The sequence below is a fragment of the Taudactylus pleione genome, unplaced genomic scaffold, assembly GCF_031769625.1.
Source record: "Taudactylus pleione unplaced genomic scaffold, aTauple2 ptg001101l, whole genome shotgun sequence".
Classification (NCBI taxonomy): Eukaryota; Metazoa; Chordata; class Amphibia; order Anura; family Myobatrachidae; genus Taudactylus; species Taudactylus pleione.
The window spans coordinates 202,797-222,687 of NW_028285502.1; positions in this window are offsets into that span (position 1 = coordinate 202,797).

The window sequence follows — 19,891 nt, forward strand, 5'->3', positions numbered from 1 at the left end:
TGATAGTTCTATCCCCCCTCAGGCTGCTGCAGCAGCTTTGTGGAAGGTGTGCCAGTGCGGGGGAGGGGTGCTTCCCTTCAGTCCTTAATGCCCCTGGTCATTATCATCTTTGTGGCTGCAGTGGCCAGCACCATAGGCAAATGCAAGAGGGGTTTATGAGTGCCTTGCCTGAACCCCCCCCCCTCAGCCCACACCATGATGACTACAATAGAAATAGCATATAATACTAAAGTTGCATGTTTTTTAGGATCCCCTCAGTGTCACAAATGAAATAACTAGCACTACAGTCCATGTTGATCTTTTAAATGTGTCTGCCAGTAGAAAAAGTTAAAAAGCCAGTAATCAATATTGTTGTGCACCAACTAGATCTGGAAAACATGCACTGTACGGGGTGCACTGATATGGACCACCTATTGGATCAATTATTAATACTGGATAATACACCATCCAGTACATAAGGGGACCAATCTGTGCATCTATGTCCAGGACAGTGCATGGTTTCTTTTTCTGCCCTCCCCCAGATTCCCCAACTTGCTCAAATGATCTGTAAAGGAACCTGCACATGAAATAAAAAGATTCAGCTCAGACAGGATGGCCCTACTACTACATATAATTGCTTACTGTGTTTGCTGGTCCTGTATGTGCCAGAATTATATCATTCAGTACATTCGTATGATGTATTTTATAGCTGGTCTAAGTGCTGATTATGCCCTCTTAATGGTAGAAAACAGTTGCAGCAAACAGTGTCAGTATTATGCTGGGCATTGAGGTATCATTGGGGGAATAGAATGCTTTAGTGATGCGTTATCTGACAGTAAGGGGTAATGGCTTTGACACTGCTTTATTTATGTATAGCACCTAAGATCTAGCTTTTATCTCCTTTGAATCATATTATCAGTCAATAGAGGAGATTGTATTATATACTGTATTCTGAGCATTTAACTTACAAAATAGACAGAATACATGTGCTACAGTGAATTTCTACAAGGTGCACAGCTTATTATTGCAATCACTGCCCCAAGCAGCTATCACCGGGAAGCTCCATTCTCCGCTATGCTCCTACTTCCACAAATATACATTGCTGGAGGTCACGCAGCCTTCGCGTCCTGCCTATGAGGGGTACAACGCGAGCAAAGCAGCTAGTTCAGTTCGTCAGGGCTAACAGCAGGCGTCTGGGGGAAAATGCTTTGCCTTTAATAATTCCACCTGTACGCAGGGACGAAAATGTAGTTTTCGTCACCTCTGCTTGCGATGTGGTGGCAACCACCCAGTTGCCAAGTGTTTTAAGGGGGGTGCCCAGCAGCAGCCTGCACAGCCAGCAAAAGGCACAAGTGCTAAGTAAAGTTCCATCCCCTGTCCGTGTCACAGCGATAGTAAAATGGTTGAGTTGGTACCCGGTTCTGCAGGACGCAGAATTTTCGTTAAAAAGCTTCAGTTTTGGTTTTCGTTTACCTATTTGCAGGGATGTCGACACATATTCGCCTAGAAATTTGAAGTCTGCCTTTGAATTGCCTCACATTCTTAGGGAAAAAGTGGCTGGCGAGGTTAGTGTCAGGCACATTGCAGGGCCTTTTGCAGAACCCCCATTAGGGATCTTGTGAATTCCCCGGTGGGAGTGGTTCCCAAGAAAATTCCAGGAAAATACAGGCTCATGCACAGGCTTGCCGACATTTAGCTCCCTCCTTCCGGGAGGGAGCTGTCGGGCTTACAGGGCTGGGGGCGTGACGTGGCCAAAGGGGGCGGGGCCCGGCACCTGACGTCACGTGACAGCTCGATTGCGTCATCATGGCTCCGCCCCCTCTGCACAATACCGTGATTAATGGCATTGTGCAGCCGGGGGCGGAGCCACGATGATGCGATTCAGCGCGAATCGCGTCACCGGCCCCCCTGCTGCCGGTGTTTTTAAGTAAAAGTGCGGGGGGGTGCGGGCACATTGCCGGGGGCCGGGAGGATTGCCTGCCTTCCCAGGAGGTCGGGAGCAGCACCCGATTTTCGGGAGGCTCCCGACCAAATCGGGAGGGTAGGCAAGTATGCTCATGCAACATCTGTCTTATCCACCAGGCTCGTCAGTAAATTATGCCATACCAGTTGAGGTTTCCTCGGTGGTGTACCAGTCTTTTGACGATGCTTTGGACGTCATTAGGTGTTATGGTCCGGGCGCACTGATGGCTAAGATAGATGTTGAGTCAGCTTTTCGTCTACTTCCTTTGTACCCAGAATCATTCCAGTTTATGGGTTTTAGCTCGGACAACGGATATTACATAGACAAATGCTTGCCTATGGGGTGTTCTGTGTCCTGTGCGTTTTTCGAGCGTTTTAGCACCTTCCTACACTGGTGCGCGGAATTTATCTATTTAATTTTTGCGGTAGTCATGGGATAGCCCGCTATCTCGATGACTTTCTGTGTGTCGGCCCTTCCGGTTCAGGCAGATGCAGTTATCTTTTGTTTTCTTTACGAGCGCTGTTTTTTCATTTGAAGTTCCCGTTGCTGCGGACAAAAAGGAGGGCCCTTCCCCTTGCTTGTCATTCCTGGGTATCGAGATTTGTACCTCGGCGGGTTCTTGTCGCATTCCTCTCGATAAGCCTGTCAAGTTGCGTAATGCCATAGCGGAATGCACGGCTTCCAGTAGAATTACCCTGCGGCAGGCGCAATCCCTCCTGGGCCTGTAAAGTAATTCCAACGGGCAGAGTTTTTTCACGTAAATTGGAAAGGGCCACGGCTGGTGTCACTAACCGAGACATTTGCTACGTTTATCCTCAGAGATTAAGCAGGACCTCTCTGTCTGGGTCTCGTTTCTTCAGGATTTTAATGGCATTCGGTTGTGAATGTCTCCAGCCGCTGACAATTTGCAGCTGCAGCTGTTCACCGACGCAGCAGGCACCACGGGGTTCAGATGTTACCTTGATGGCTCCTGGTGCGTTGGCGTTGGCTGGAAGAATGGGTGGGAAAGGGTTTGACTTACTCCTTCTCAAACTCTTTCCCATAATGGTTTCCTTGGAAATCTGGGGGGAATGGTTATGAAATCGCAGCATCATTATCAGGTGTGACAACCTGGGCGTTTTCCATGCAATACAATCAGCAACGTGCGGCTTCCCTGCTGGTTTTGCGCTTGCTAGCGCAGCTGTGCTCACATGTTTGCACTGTAACATCATGTTTAAGGCAAGACACGTTCCTGGGGTGGAGAATGAGATAGCCGATGCGTTATCACGTTTCCAGTGGGCTAGGTTCCGATCTGTGGCCCCTGGTGCTGACGTTGTGCTTTGCCCCTCTTATGTTTGGCAGGTGATCGAGCCGGCATGGAGGGCTTAGCTGAACAGTCTCTAGCCCCCTCCACGTTGCGAGCATATCGGCAGGCATGGAATGAATGGGAAGATTATTCCCGTAGCAGCAAACAGGCAGGTAAGAGTCAGCATCGTTCGATGCTTTCTTTTATTTGGAGTCTCCGTTTGGCTGGCAGATCCAGGGCTTCTGTTGCGCGCTCTTTGGGGGGCATTGCATTTTATTGTAAATTGAAGGGCCAACCTGACTTTACTAAAAGTTTTCTGATTGTGAAGGCTTTAAAGGGTTGGGCACGGGTCTCCCGGCCAGTAGCTGACCGTAGGAGACCTGTAGACGCTCATCTGCTTCCGGCAGTATTAGGGGCGGTTCTCGGAGTGGCTCTTACTGCGTATGAGGCAGTCCTGATTCAAGCGGTGTTTTCGGACGCTTTTCACGCCCCCTCTAGGGTATCGGAGCTGGTGGCATCATCCAAATGGATTGTTGCCGCCATGCTCCTCTCGGATATCCTGGTCAGTGAGAGGTCTGTTCTCTGTAGGATTCGGCGGTCGAAGACCGACCAGACTGGTAGGGGTAGGTGGATCTCGTTGGGTCCATCTAGGGACGAACAGATCTGCCCCGTAGCACTAGCTATGCGGTATGAGTTATTGCGGCCGGATGTTCCTGGTTCATGACTCATGCATATGGACAGGACTCCGCTTAACAAATACCAGTTTGGTTGGTTTTTGAAGAGGTGTGTATCAGTTTTAGGCCTCCCGCCTCAAGAATTTGGTACACACTCATTTCGGATCGGAGCCGCAACTTCGGCGGCAGCTGCAAGTTTCTCGGCATCAGAAATTAAGGCCCTAGGACGTTGGAAATCGGATAGTTATAAAGGTTACATTCGACCTAGGCGTTAAGGCCCTTTGTTTAAAGTCATTTCACAGTCTGTTCTGGTTACGTTTATATTTTATGCTTGCCTGGTTTTTGTCTTGTCTCATGTACTGTTCTGTCTTGTCTTGTCTGTTACCCCTGTCCGTCCTACTCGGGATTAGCTACTCGCCATTGCTGGCAATGGGAGTCTTGAGGGATTTTACAATTTTTACCTGAACTGACGGATTCAATTCGGCTATTCTCAATCATTTAATTAGGCCATAGTCCATCCCTCAGCATGTTTTTATTTTACCTCTTGCTGAGTTCACCTGTTTTTTCCCAATTCCCCCCCACCCATTCTTCCCCTTTGTGTCTTCTGTTTGTCTTAGCCACTTTAAATAGTAAAGTCGGCGACCAATAGAAAATTTTTCTTTTTGGCAGATACTCACTTATGTTCTATCAGATCCCACTAATACACCATAAAATTTTATTGTTTTATGACAATTACTGATTTTTTATTTACTGCTTTCCTCCACCTGTAGGATTGCTCTTTGACATGCAGGACATTTGGGTGATAGGCCACTCATATATTTTCTGGGCTGCTAGGTTTATGAGTTCAGATCAAGCTCCAATTTTTGAATATTCAGCTAGGGTCCGTTGGATAGGTTCCAGAGGTATGAGATGGCATTCCTTTTGTCCTAAACTGTTAGAGTATGCAAGGCTTTTTGGTAGGCCACGTATTTTGGTGGCTTATTTAGGAGGCAACGACTTAGGGCAGAGGTCCACTGTAGAATTACGAGTTGATATTGTCAACGATTTGGCGAGAGTGCTATCGGCCTGGCCCTTGTGTAAATTAATTTGGTCTTGCATTGTACCTCGACTGGTCTGGCATGGGGTTGGGAGTTTTCCTGCTAATGACGAAGCTAGGAAGAAACTTAATTTCGCAGTTGCCAAATTTGTGATGGCCAATTATGGCCGTGTCATTTACCATAAGAACATTCAATTTCGATTTAGTTATATGTATAGACCTGATGGAGTTCATTTAACAGAGGAGGGTTTGTCATTGTTTATTGGGGATCTTTTTGAGGAGTTGGCGTTATTGGGGTAGTACTTGGTATGGTGGCGGTGCGGCGATTCTATAAGCAGAACCTTGCTGTGGCGGGAAAGAACGGCAGGTCGCCAGTCCGGGTGCAATTATGATTTAAGGGCGCTCCCTTCGTTGACTGGTAGTTGGCTGTACCAACCTAACGGGGGGCAGTATCACCACCTAAACGGGTGGGAAGTCAAGATGGGGGTGAGCGTTACCTTTTGTTGTTGCCATGATTTACATGGTTATGTGTATGCACTCTGGGCGATCTATGCCTCCTATGCCTTTTGTTGTTTGTGTGAGGGCATAGCAGATTTGGCTGATTTCTGGCCGTCCTTTCTTTGCCACCATACATCCTTAAATAAATAATAAATAAATAATAATTATTATTGCTCCAATAAATCGCCATCAAGTTATCTGTCAAATCCACGTCTCAGTGTCTTTATTTTATCTTAGTATGATAAGTGGTTTGCACACATGACAACACCTCATCCGATAGAAGGTTTATTCTATTACACTATATACAGACATAGGACACTACACCTCCCAACATGTCCTGAGCACTGGACATGAGCATAATACAATTCTATTACACTGTATACAGACATAGGACACTATACCCCAACATGTCCTGACCACTGTACATGATCATAATACACATCTATTACACTGTATACAGATATAGGACACTACACCCCCAACATGACCTGACCACTGTACATGATGATAATACATCAGTTACACTATATACAGACATAGGACACTACACCCCAACATGACTTGACCACTGTACATGATCATAATACACATCTCTTACACTCTATACAGACATAGGACACTACACCCACAACATGACCTGACCACTGTACATGATCATAATACACATCTATTAGAAAACTATACAAACATAGGACACTACATCCCAACATGACCTGACCACTGCACACGATCATAATACACATCTATTACACAATATAAAGACATAGGACACTACACCCCCAATATGACCTGACCACTGTACATGATCATAATACACATCTATTACACTATATACAGATATAGCACACTACACCCCCAACATGACCTGACCACTGTACATGACCATAATACACATCTATTACACTCTATACAGACATAGGACACTACACCCCCAACATGACATGACCACTGTAATTACCATAATAAACATCTATTACACTGTATACAGACATAGGACACTATACCCCCAACATGTCCTGACCACTGTACATGATCATAATACACATCTATTACACTATATACAGATATAGGACACTACACCTCCAACATGACCTGACCACTGTACATGATGATAATACACATCTACTACACTGTATACAGACATAGGACACTACACCCCCAACATGACCTGACCACTGTACATGACCATAATACACATCTATTACACAATATACAGACATAGGACACTACACCCCCAATATGACCTGACCACTGTACATTACCATAATACACATCTATTACACTGTATACAGACATAGAGCACTACACCCCCAACATGACCTGACCACTGTACATGATCATAATACACATCTATTACACTCTATACAGACATAGGATACTACACCCCCAACATGTACATTGCCATAATACAATTCTATTACACTGTATACAGACATAGGACACTACATCCCCAACATGACCTGACCACTGGACATGACCATAATACAATTCTCCTACACTATTTACAGCCATAGGACACTACACCTCCCAACATGACCTGACCACTGTACATGACCATAAAACACATCTATTACACTATATACAGACATAGGACACTACATTCCCAACAAATCCTGAGCAGTGGACATGATCATAATACAATTCTATTACACTATATACAGACATAGGACACTACACCCCCATCATGACCTGACCACTCTACATGATCATAATACACATCTATTACACTGTATACAGACATAGGACACTATATCCCCAACTTGACCTGACCACTGCACATGATCATAATACACATCTATTATAAAACTATACAGACATAGGACACTACATCCCCAAAATGACCTGAACAATGCACACGATCATAATACACATCTATTACACAATATACAGACATAGGACACTACTCCCCCAACATGACTTGACAACTGTACATGATCATAATCCATCTATTACACTCTATACAGACATAGGACACTACATCCCCAACTTGACCTGACCACTGTACATGATCATAATACACATCTATTATAAAACTATACAGAAATAGGACACTACATCCCCAACATGACCTGACCACTGCACACGATCATAATACACATCTATTACACTCTATACAGACATATAGAGCACTACATCCCCAACTTGACCTGAACACTGCACACGATCATAATACACATCTATTACACTCTATACAGACATAGGACACTACATCCCCAACTTGACCTGAACACTGCACACGATCATAATACACATCTATTACACTCTATACAGACATATAGAGCACTACATCCCCAACTTGACCTGAACACTGCACACGATCATAATACACATCTATTACGCTCTATACAGACATAGGACACTACATCCCCAACTTGACCTGAACACTGCACACGATCATAATACACATCTATTACACAATATACGGACATAGGACACTACACCTCCCAACATGACCTGACCACTGTACATGACCATAATACAATTCTATTACACTATATACAGACATAGGACACTACACCTCCCAACATGACCTGACCACTGTACATGACCATAATACAATTCTATTACACTATATACAGACATAGGACACTACACCTCCCAACGTGACCTGACCACTGTACATGACCATAATACAATTCTATTACACTATATACAGACATAAGACACTACACCCCCAACATGTCCTGAGCACTGGACATGACCATAATACAATTCTATTACACTATATACAGATATGGGACACTACACCTCACAACATGACCTGACCACTGTATATTACCATAATACAATTCTATTACACTGTATACAGATATAGGACACTACATCCCCAACATGACCTGACCACTGTACATGATCATAATACACATCTATTATAAAACTATACAGATATAGGACACTACATCCCCAACATGACCTGAACACTGCACACGATCATAATACACATCTATTACACACTATACAGACATAGGACACTACACCTCCCAACATGACCTGACCACTGTACATGACCATAATGCAATTCTATTACACACTATACAGACATAGGACACTACACCCCTAACATGACCTGACCACTGTACATGACCATAATACAATTCTATTACACTATATACAGATATAGGACACTACACCTCCCAACATGACCTGACCACTGTACATGACCATAATACAATTCTATTACACTATATACAGACATAAGACACTACACCCTCAACATGACCTGACCACTGTACATGACCATAATACAATTCTATTACACTATATACAGACATAAGACTCTACACCCCCAACATGTCCTGAGCACTGGACATGACCATAATACAATTCTATTACACTATATACAGATATGGGACACTACACCTCACAACATGACCTGACCACTGTATATTACCATAATACAATTCTATTACACTGTATACAGACATAGGACACTACATCCCCAACATGACCTGACCACTGTACATGATCATAATACACATCTATTATAAAACTATACAGATTTAGGACACTATGGGCCTGATTCAGACCCACTCGCGAGCGGCTGTCCGCTCGCAAGTGGGTCGATGGTCTGCACTGAGCATGCGCACGACGGAGGGAGCTCCGTCATGCGCATGCGCCAGACACAACGTGCGAAGGACTTTCCTTCGCTCGTTGTGTCCGATCAAAGGGGGCGTGCTGTCAATGTTGATTGACAGCACGCCCCCTTTGGTGGGCGTGCCGGGGGCGTGCCTCCCTGACGGGGGCGTTCCCACGGGAACGCCTCCCGTCAGAAGCCGGCCCACTGACATCACTAGTGATGTCAGTGGGAGTGATTTTGGCTCTGATAGAGCCAAAATCACTCCGGAGTTTGCGGTTGAAAACCTCAACCGCAGGCTCCGGCTCGCAATTTCGATGGTCGCGATGGTCACGACCATCGCGGCCATCAAAATGCACGCTCGTATAGCCTGTGGGTGGTGACCCACAGCTATACGAGCGTCCAGGAGGACGCTCCATGAAAATGGAGCCCGGCCCTCTTTCAGAGCGTGCGCTCTGCTCAGAGTGTACCGCTCTGAATGAGGGCCTATATCCCCAACATGACCTGAACACTGCACACGATCATGATACACATCTATTACACTGTATACAGACATAGGACACTACACCTCCCAACATGACCTGACCACTGTACATGACCATAATTCAATTCTATTACACACTATACAGACATAGGACACTACACCCCTAACATGACCTGACCACTGTACATGACCATAATACAATTCTATTACACTATATACAGACATAGGACACTACACCTCCCAACATGACCTGACCACTGTACATGACCATAATACAATTCTATTACACTATATACAGACATAGGACACTACACCTCCCAACATGACCTGACCACTGTACATGACCATAATGCAATTCTATTACACACTATACAGACATAGGACACTACACCCCTAACATGACCTGACCACTGTACATGACCATAATACAATTCTATTACACTATACACAGACATAGGACACTACACCTCACAACATGACCTGACCACTGTATATTACCATAATACAATTCTATTACACTCTATACAGACATAGGACACTACACCACCCAACATAACCTCACCACTGTACATGATCATAATACACATCTATTACACTCTATGCAGACATAGGACACTACATCCCCAACATGACCTGAATACTGCACACGATCATAATACACATCTATTACACAATATACAGACATAGGACACTACACCTCCCAACATGACCTGACCACTGTTCATGACCATAATGCAATTCTATTACACACTATACAGACATAGGACACTACACCTCCCAACATGACCTGACCACTTTACATGATCATAATAAAAATTGTATTACACACTATACAGATTAGGGATTTGCGCCAAACCCCATTTTTTGGTTTTGGATCTGTATTTTTTATTTTAAATTATGAAAATAGCTAAAATCACATAATTTGGGCCTGTTTTTCTTCTTACAGTATTATTAACCTCAATAACATTTATTTCCAGTCAACTTTGACCACCTCACAGCTCACAATTTTGATTTCATCCAGTTTAGGCCAAAAGGTTGCATCGAACTAGCTGGCTAACTAAGCTAAGAGACAGCAGTGAGTGTCACAAACATGTAGCAGTACAGCTTCCAATATGGTACAGAGAGGCACTGCAGTGGTTGACAGAATGGCAGTTTAATAAACTATAGGACCCCATAGGAAATTTAAAAACCAAGAAGTGTGAGGCACATATAGAAACCGTTGTAATTCCTACACCGTTCACCTGATTTGGATGTAATTACCCTCAAATTAAATCTGAAAGTCTGCAGTTAAAGCACATCTTGTTTGTTTCATTTCAAAGCCATTGTGGTGGTGAATAGAGGCCAAAATATGAAAATTCTGTCAATGTCCCAATATTTATGCACCTGCCTGTATTAAACAGGACATGCACAGCTTAACAAACCAATCACATCATCTACAGGGTCTGCCAATTGTGGCTGAAGCGATTGGTTTGTTTGGGCCCCCAGAAAACAAACTACCAATGGGCAGCTGACATTGCTGGCAATGATCTCTCTGTGCACAAACTGGCTTTAGAAAGCCAAGATGTTGTCGCCATCACCAACTGATTCCTCAACCTCATCGGTGTGTACATCATCTTCACACAATATTAATTTGTCCCTGCTGGAATCTACCATTACAAGTGCCTCTGTAATTGTTGGATGTAATTGGCAGTAAAGGTCTTCCTCGTGGAATTTGTAGTTCATTTTGATGAACATCATCTTTTCCACAATTTGAGGAAGTAGCCTCCTATGCCGATCGCTGACAAGGTTCTCGGCTGTGCTGAAAATTCTTTCTGAGCACACACTGGAGGGTGGGTAGCTCAAGTAAAGCAAAGCCAGTTTGTGCAAGGGCCTACAAATTGCCTTTTTTTCCTCCCTGTAGTCAAACGGACTGTCCGACATGCCTATATGAACACTATCATTAAAATAGTCCTCAACCATTCTTTGAATGGTGACCATATCAGATGGAGTCATGGTAGAGGCCTCTTTAATTGTAGGCAATTCTTTTAGACCCAACCAGATGTAAAAACTTGGTGTTGTTGACTCACCTGCATCACCAGTGGGTCTTTTTTTTGGGAAAGTTTAGTTTTTTCTTGGCAGCCACACTTGCTGGAGAAACTGAAGGAGGAGCCATCGCTGCATCACATTCCACTTGAGCTGACAATTTGCTTACAAACATATGGTTCTATTTAAGATCTGTAATATATTGCCATTTCTCCGATGGAATGTACTAAAATTTCAAATGTTGCGGGAGGGCTGGGGTAGTCTGGCTTAGCTTAGGGCCATTAGTATATTGCCCCTGTCATTTATCCTTTATTTCAGTTTGGGGGTTGGGGGATAGGTATATTAGTGTAGTTAGCGGTGGGTTGGGGGTTAAGAGATCCAAGTATGCCTGGGTTGGGGTTAGGTTATACAGGGTGGGGGGTTATGAGGTGGTTTGTTTTGGGTTAGGGGAGGGTTATAGGGAGGTTTATTTTACGGGTTTATTTTTATTTCTTTCCTGTGTGGCTGTGACATTGGGCAGATGTGGTAATTCGACATTGTGTAGACATGCAATTGATATATGCAGAAGCAGCGGGGTAAAAAGTAGATAATTTTTTGTTTGTTGTTTTTATTCTGTGTATTTATATCCGTTTATATGGGCCCGAATGGCACCTTTGGGCTCCTATTAACTTCTGTTTATATAATGTTGTCTATACTCTATATCCTGTTGGTTTTTTTTTTGTATATATAATGTCAGTAATTTATGTAAAATATGCTATGTCATTATATATTGAATGCCATATATTTTTTTTTATATCTCTGCCACATTATATTTGGTATATTGTGTTCTTTTAGTATAATGTATGTTATTTTAAAAACAATAAAAAATACTGAATTAAAAAAAACAATCCTTGGATCATGGCGAAGCAAATAAAGGACTTGCTCTACAAGTCCGACATACTTAGCGGAATCGCTTTGTTTCAGCTCCTCCTTCAGTTTCTCAAGCTGCTTTTCCAACAGTCTAATTAGGGGAATTACCTGACTCAAGTTGGCAGTATCTGACCTCACTTCACAGGTGACTACTTTGAAAGGTTTCAGCACTTTGCACAACACAGAAAGTATTTTCCCTGAGCTTGAATAAGGTACATTCACTCTCCTCTTCCTATGTCATACTTCGTTGTGTAGCTTTGGATGGCTTTTTGTTGTTCCTCCATCCGCTAAAGCATATAAAGGGTGGAGTTCCACTTTGTAACTACCTCTTTCTTCAGCTGGTGGCAGGGCAAATTCAACATTTCTTGTAGGTGCTGCAATCTTCTACATGCACCTGTTGAATGGCGAAAATATCCAGAAATTTTTTGGACCACAGAGAGCATCTCCTGCACGGCCCTGTCATTTAAAAAAAAAAAATGCTGCACCGCCAAGTTGATTGTGTGAACAAAACATGGGATATGCTCTCACAATATTGGTGGCATTGTCAGAAATCACAAATCCCGAGGAGAGTAAATTTTGCAATTACTTTCCTGAGTTTTTCTAAGAGGTTGTCAGCGGTATGCCTCTTATACCCCTTTCAGACATCTTGAGAATCCCGGGAATTTGGCCTGCCTCAGCCAAATTCCCGGGTAGCTGCGTCTATCTGAAAGGTACCTACCCGGGAACACGTTCCCGGGTAGCCGCCCCTGCAATCGACCAGGGTTTTTCCCGGGACTTAAGTCCTGGGAAATTACCCTGCTTCTGTCTGAATGGTGCTACCCGGGAATTTACTACTCCCGGGCTGCACCAAGCAGCTTTTACATTGACAGTGCAGAGCGTCCTATAGGACGCTCTGCACTGCTGCTCACCATCCCCCGCGCTGGGGGCTGTGGCGATGACAACCGAGTCAGTGACCATGGCCGGGTCCTCACACCGGTGCTGGAGACTGCCGGTGGTTTGCAGCCACAGCGGGCCACCCGCACTCCCACTGGACCACCAGGGTAGATAGGAGTTATTATAGATAGGAGTCATTATATTATAGATAGAAGTTATTTTATTAACTATTTAATAGAGGCTGCACTTTGATTGGATGGCTGCCTGCTGCATGATGATGACATCATCAGCGGCAGCCAGAGAGGGGATAGGTTAGGAAGAGCAGAGGAGAGGCAGGTAATATTTCAAACTAAAAAACCTGGCTTATGTCTGAAAGGGGTCTACCTGGGAATTTCCCGGGTAGACACTGTAGTGTGAAAGGGGGGGGTGTCTCTACCAAATACCCAGGAATTTGCACAGGAGAAATTCCCGGGTCTTAGCAGGAAATTTCCCGGGTCGTATGTCTGAAAGGGATATTAGTGAATCAGAGTAGCCTGCCCCTGAATGGGCTGTTGTTTCTTAGATGCTGCTGCTGTTGTTGGTGACACTGAAGGCAATACACCCACCCTGTGGGCTGCTACAGTCATGTACAACATGATTTTGGAGGACACTAATTAAGTTTTTTTCAACGTCCTGTGCAGGCTGGAAATTGCTTTTCTAGTGAAGCGGAAACTAGATGGGATTTGGTAGTGGGGACACAGGACCTCAATTAACTGTCTAAAACCCACTGCACTAATGGTGGATATCGGATGCACATGTAATACCAGCATAGATGTTATGGCGTCAGTGATCCGCTGTGCAACTGGGTGACTGCTCCCCTTGCAAAGAATTGTTTAACAGTCAATTTTTTTAACTACTCGCACACATCTATACTTTACACTGCACTGTCACTCTTTCATTTTTCGTGTGATGCCCTGGGGGGTCCTGGGCTGGACGTTTTTGGGGGTGCTCTGCGCCCTGGACGTGAACCCCTTAGTGTTAGTGACTGCTAGTGACATAGAAGCCGTGACGTGGCCTAGCAGCTTCCCATGCATTTGCAAATGCATGCAACTAATATCTCAATTTCTATTACCATATAGTCTTCATATAGTGTTGCAAGTATAATTCAGTGTGCTGAAGAACAATAGGGGGTTAAACCCCCCCTTTTTCTATGTTCTCCATATCAAAAAACACGAATTAAGTGGGTTACAGCACACATGTCAATTTATACCAAGTGATTACACTGCAGTTCCATTTACAGTGTCACAATATTTTTTATGAATATTACACTGCAGTTCCACTTACAGTGTCACAATACGTGTATGAATATTACACTGCAGTTCCACTTACAGTGTCATAATATTTTTTATGAATATTACACTGCGGTTTCCATTTAAAGTGTCACAATATGTGTATGAATATTACACTGCAGTGTCACAATTTATATTTTTTTATGAATATTAAACTGCATTTCCCCATACAGTGTCACAATATTTTTTATGAATATGACATTGCGTTTCCACTTACAGTTTCACAATACTTGGATGAAATTGGGGTACCACTTACCGTATCGCAATACGTGTATGAATATTACACTGCGTTTACACTTACAGTTTCACAATACTTGGATGAAATTGGGGTACCACTTACTGTTTCACAATACGTGTATGAATATTACACTGCGGTTCCACTTACAATGTCACAATATTTAATTTTGTTGAATATTACACTGTGGTTCCACTTACAGTGTCACAATATGTGTATGAATATTACACTGCAGTTCCACTTACAGTGTAACAATAATTTTTATGAATATTACACTGCGGTTCCACTTACAGTTTCACTATACATGCATGAATATTAGACTGCGCTACCACTTACAGTGTCACAATATTTTTTATGAATATTACACAGTGCTACCACTTACAGTGTCACAATACTTGTATGGATATAATAATACACTGCAGTATTACTGACAAACAGCGTCACAATACTATTAGGAATAATATTACTCTGTGGTATTACTGACCGACAGTGTCACTCACAATACTTTATGAATTTTACACTGCAGTATGATGAACCTACAGCATCACTCACAATATGGCCAGCAGCGTCACATTGCTTTGAATACATTGGGGGGGGATAGATGGCATACAGCGTCACAGTGTGGGGTACAGCACAAAAAAAATATTATTTTTTGTGACATTATTTTTTTTATTTAAACGTTTACTTTTTTTTTGTTTTTGACAGCCCGTGGACAGATAGCACACTGGATGGACAGCACAACCCTGGGACATAGGACACTACGCCCCCAACATGACCTGACCACTGTACATGATCATAATACAATTATATTACACTATATACAGACATAGGACACTACATCCCCAACATGTCCTGACCACTGTACATGATCATAATACACATCTATTACACTGTATACAGACAGAGGACACTACAGCCCCAACATGACCTGACCACTGTACATGATCATAATACAATTCTATTACACTATATACAGACATAGGACACTACATCCCCAACATGTCCTGACCACTGTACATGATCATAATACACATCTATTACACTGTATACAGACAGAGGACACTACAGCCCCAACATGACCTGACCACTGTACATGATCATAATACAATTCTATTACACTATATACAGACAGAGGACACTACACCCCCAACATGACCTGACCATTGTACATGACCATAATACACATCTATTACACTCTATACAGACATAGGACACTACACCCCCAACATGACCTGACCACTGTACATGATCATGATACACTTCTATTACACTCTATACAGACATAGGACGCTACAGCCCCAATATGACCTGACCACTGTACATGATCATAATACACATCTATTACACACTATACAGTCATAGGACACTACATCCCCAACATGACATGACTGCTGTACATGATCATACTACATATCTATTACACTGTATACATACGTAGGACACTACACCCCCAACATGACCTGACCACTGTACATGACCATAATACACATCTATTACACTCTATACAGACATAGGACACTACACTACCAACATGACCTGACCACTGTACATGACCATAATACACATCTATTACCCTCTATACACCTTATACAGACATAGGGCATTAGGACAGCCCCCCCAGTAAAATTTGTTACTTCAGTGAGCCAGTTGTAGTCCGTAACTGCACTGGCTACACTGTGACTGGTGGTGGCTTCTAGGGGCGTATTTATAATGGGTGCAGGATGTGCGGTTCACGCAGGCCACACCGCACATCCTGCACCTTTACTTTTTAATACTTACCTCTCCGAAGTCCCACCTCGGCTAGAGCAGTGCTACACAATCACAAAAATGCCTGGAAAATGGCCAGCTTGGCCATTTTCCCAGCATTTTACACTTGCGCAGTGCGGCAGTAGGGAACAGACATTTTCTGTTCTGCAATTCTCTACACATAGCCCAATTCTTCCTTAAAAAGCCTATTAATAGTTCAAATGAGTTGAAAATGTCTATCTGCAAAGTCCTAAGTTCAGATCAGTCGTGTCATGTCACAATACCTAGGAACGGGCCACATTATTTATTAAACAACACAGCTGATAAATTATTGAACCTTGTATACAACCTGACATTTATACATGTAATTTGGATGACAGCCACACTCCCTCACACGCTGGGGCTGTTAATGACAAACTGAAGGTTCAGTCAATGGGGACAGAAACTGGTTAATTCAGATCCTGCCACACTCCCGTCCCAATCCTCATCAGTGATTTATTAGTAATTACATGTAGAGAAATCACTATTGGGACATTGGCATAAAGGACCTCATTCAGAGTCGGTCGAAGCGGCCGCACGGTTGTACGGGAAAATGGGCCGGATATGCAAATGATTCCCTCGCAAGTTGCGTCCCTAAGTTCGGATCGGTAGCTGGCCGATCAAGGGGAGGATGCGGCCGGAATTAAAAAAAATACGCCCCCTCCTCGTACGCACTGCACGTCATCTCCGGGCATGCAAGGATTAATCGAGACAATTGGGAACCATCGGAACTGGTTGTAGAGCTTAAGGTTGACCATACCCTCTCTTAAGCTCTACGATCATGTCAGTGTAAAAACCTCCCATGTCACATGTGCCATGACGCTACTTTGTTAATTATGCACTCCCATAAACTGTATGCACTCCCATAAAACGCCGTTCGCATAATTAGGCACGCCTGCGTTCGGATCTCCACTCCCCCGTATTAAAGCTCCTTCCCCTGTTACCACCCACAAACGGCTCAATCTGTCACTCAAACTACCGACGTGGCTGTGTTCAAGGAGAGAGAAATTTCTGATCGTAGCGGCTAGTTTGCGTATGCGCATTGCGAATTTTACGCATGCGCAGTATAGCGAACATCGGTGGCGTACGACCGTGTGGCCGATTCGACCGACTCTGAATGAGGTCCAAAGTACCCAAGACCCAAGTATGAGGAGATACAGGGGGGATGGTGTACTGGATTCTGACATTAGGGCCATGCACTGCAGATACAGGGTAGTCACATCCCCATCACCGCTGATGTAACAAAAGGATGAATGGTAAAAAAAAATTGCTAAAGGTGCATACACACACAACGATTTTTTGAACGATTATCGATAACGATATCGTTCAATCGTTGAAAAAATCGTTCACTTTCTGAGTTAAAATGATGAACGTTTATCGTTCATGCACTTTCACGTTTGTAGTTTGTAGTTCAGTCAGACTGACCAACTGAACGATTTTCATTAAGGGAATATGCAAAAATCGTTTGTAGTTCAAAAAAATCGTTCATTACACTTTAAAAAACCTGACAGATAATCTGACAGATAATGGGTGGGATGTACTAAAGGAAAAATGCAGTAAAAACCCAGTTTTCTGGGTTTTTACCGCATTTCCATATGTACTAAGCCCCGCCCACCCTTTTTTCAGCGTGGAGGGTAACGGCAGAAAAACCTGGCGTTACCCTATAGAAGCCTATGGACTTTTTACCAGACCCCACACCCGACGTTTCGCCGCCGCCTCGCCGCCCCGCCATCGCCCAGCGGTGGCCCCCACTCTATTGTCGCCGGCCCGCGCTCTTCCTGGGTCCTCCGTCTCCTCCTAATCTTCTTCCGGGTGCAGGGAGGACGAGGAGGAGCCCGGGGCTTCCTGCACATGTGACCAGCAGGAAGCTCCCGGGGTTTGGATGTCTTAGCAGTGTGCGCCCTGGGCAAAAAAATACACTGGGGCCCCTACCCACCCATTCACGGGAAAAATTTAAATGGTCAATAAAATTAAACCCTCCTGCATGCCCATCAGACCTCCCACACATGCAAAGAGACTCTGTCTGACTGGTCTAAAGCCGGCGGATGAAGTGAAACTGGGACTGAGGTGAGTACTCATCACGGGGGATGGTGATAGGGGTGGGGTAGGTTAGTTCGGAATACAGTTCACCGGCGGCCATCCTATAAAATTATCACACATTGACCAACTGGCCGTGGCTGTAGGTGGGTGGGTTTGGTGGGCCCTTGGGCAACTGCCCAACAAGCCCAATGGAAGTGATGGCCCTGGAGAAGGGGTCCCACGGAGGCCCCATCACCAGGCATCGGTTGCTTCGCAAAGGGCAGCTCTTATCGCAAGAGCTGTCCTTTGCGATACTAATTGCATATGTTAGTACATATGCGATTAGGAAGGTTGCGGTGACTGGCGGAATGGTCACCGCAACCTTAGTACATCCCGCCCAGTCTGACAGAAATTAGTTCATAAAATCGTTGTGTGTGTATGCTCCTTTAGAAATATAAAAGTAAAATAATTAAAGGTATTTCATACCATCCCTTTAATTCGAGACATGTGAATAACACAGATTCTGTGGCTGATTAAAACCAGGTGGAATGGAGACTTGAAGTCAGCCAGCCAGCCACAGAATCTGTATAATATGTGTCATGAATTAAAGGGATGATATGGCAAGCCTGCAGCTGAGAGAGCCATCAGGAGCGTCCTTAGGATGTTCCGGGCACCGCCACAGAGCCTCCCGGAGCGTCCTTAATCCTGCTCCTTCCTGGTGCCCTGCTAATTATTATTATGCCTTATTTATATAGTCCACACGTATTTTGCAGTACTCTCATAGGGGTCTGAGGGGTAAATTTACTAAAGTGGGAGTTTTTAGAAGTGGAGATGTTGCCCATAGCAACCAATCAAATTCTATTTAACATTTAAATAGCACCTTCTAGAAGATACTAGCTACAATCTGATAGGTTGCTATGGGCAACATCTCCACTTCTAAGAACTCTCACTTTAGTACATTTACGGTGATTTAACCCTATGTACCATGGAGAGTGATAAAGTGAAGCGTTAAAGTACGAAACAATCAGCTCCTGCCATTTTTCAAACACAGCTTGTAAAGTGATAGTTAGGAGCTGATTGGTTGGTACTTTATCACTCTCCACTTTATTATTGTCCAAGGCTTAGTACATCTCCTAAATGTAAAGGGCAGTTGAGCTTACACTATATATTCCACGCCACATAGACATACATACAATAAAAAATAAGGAAAAGTCTCTACTTGTAGAA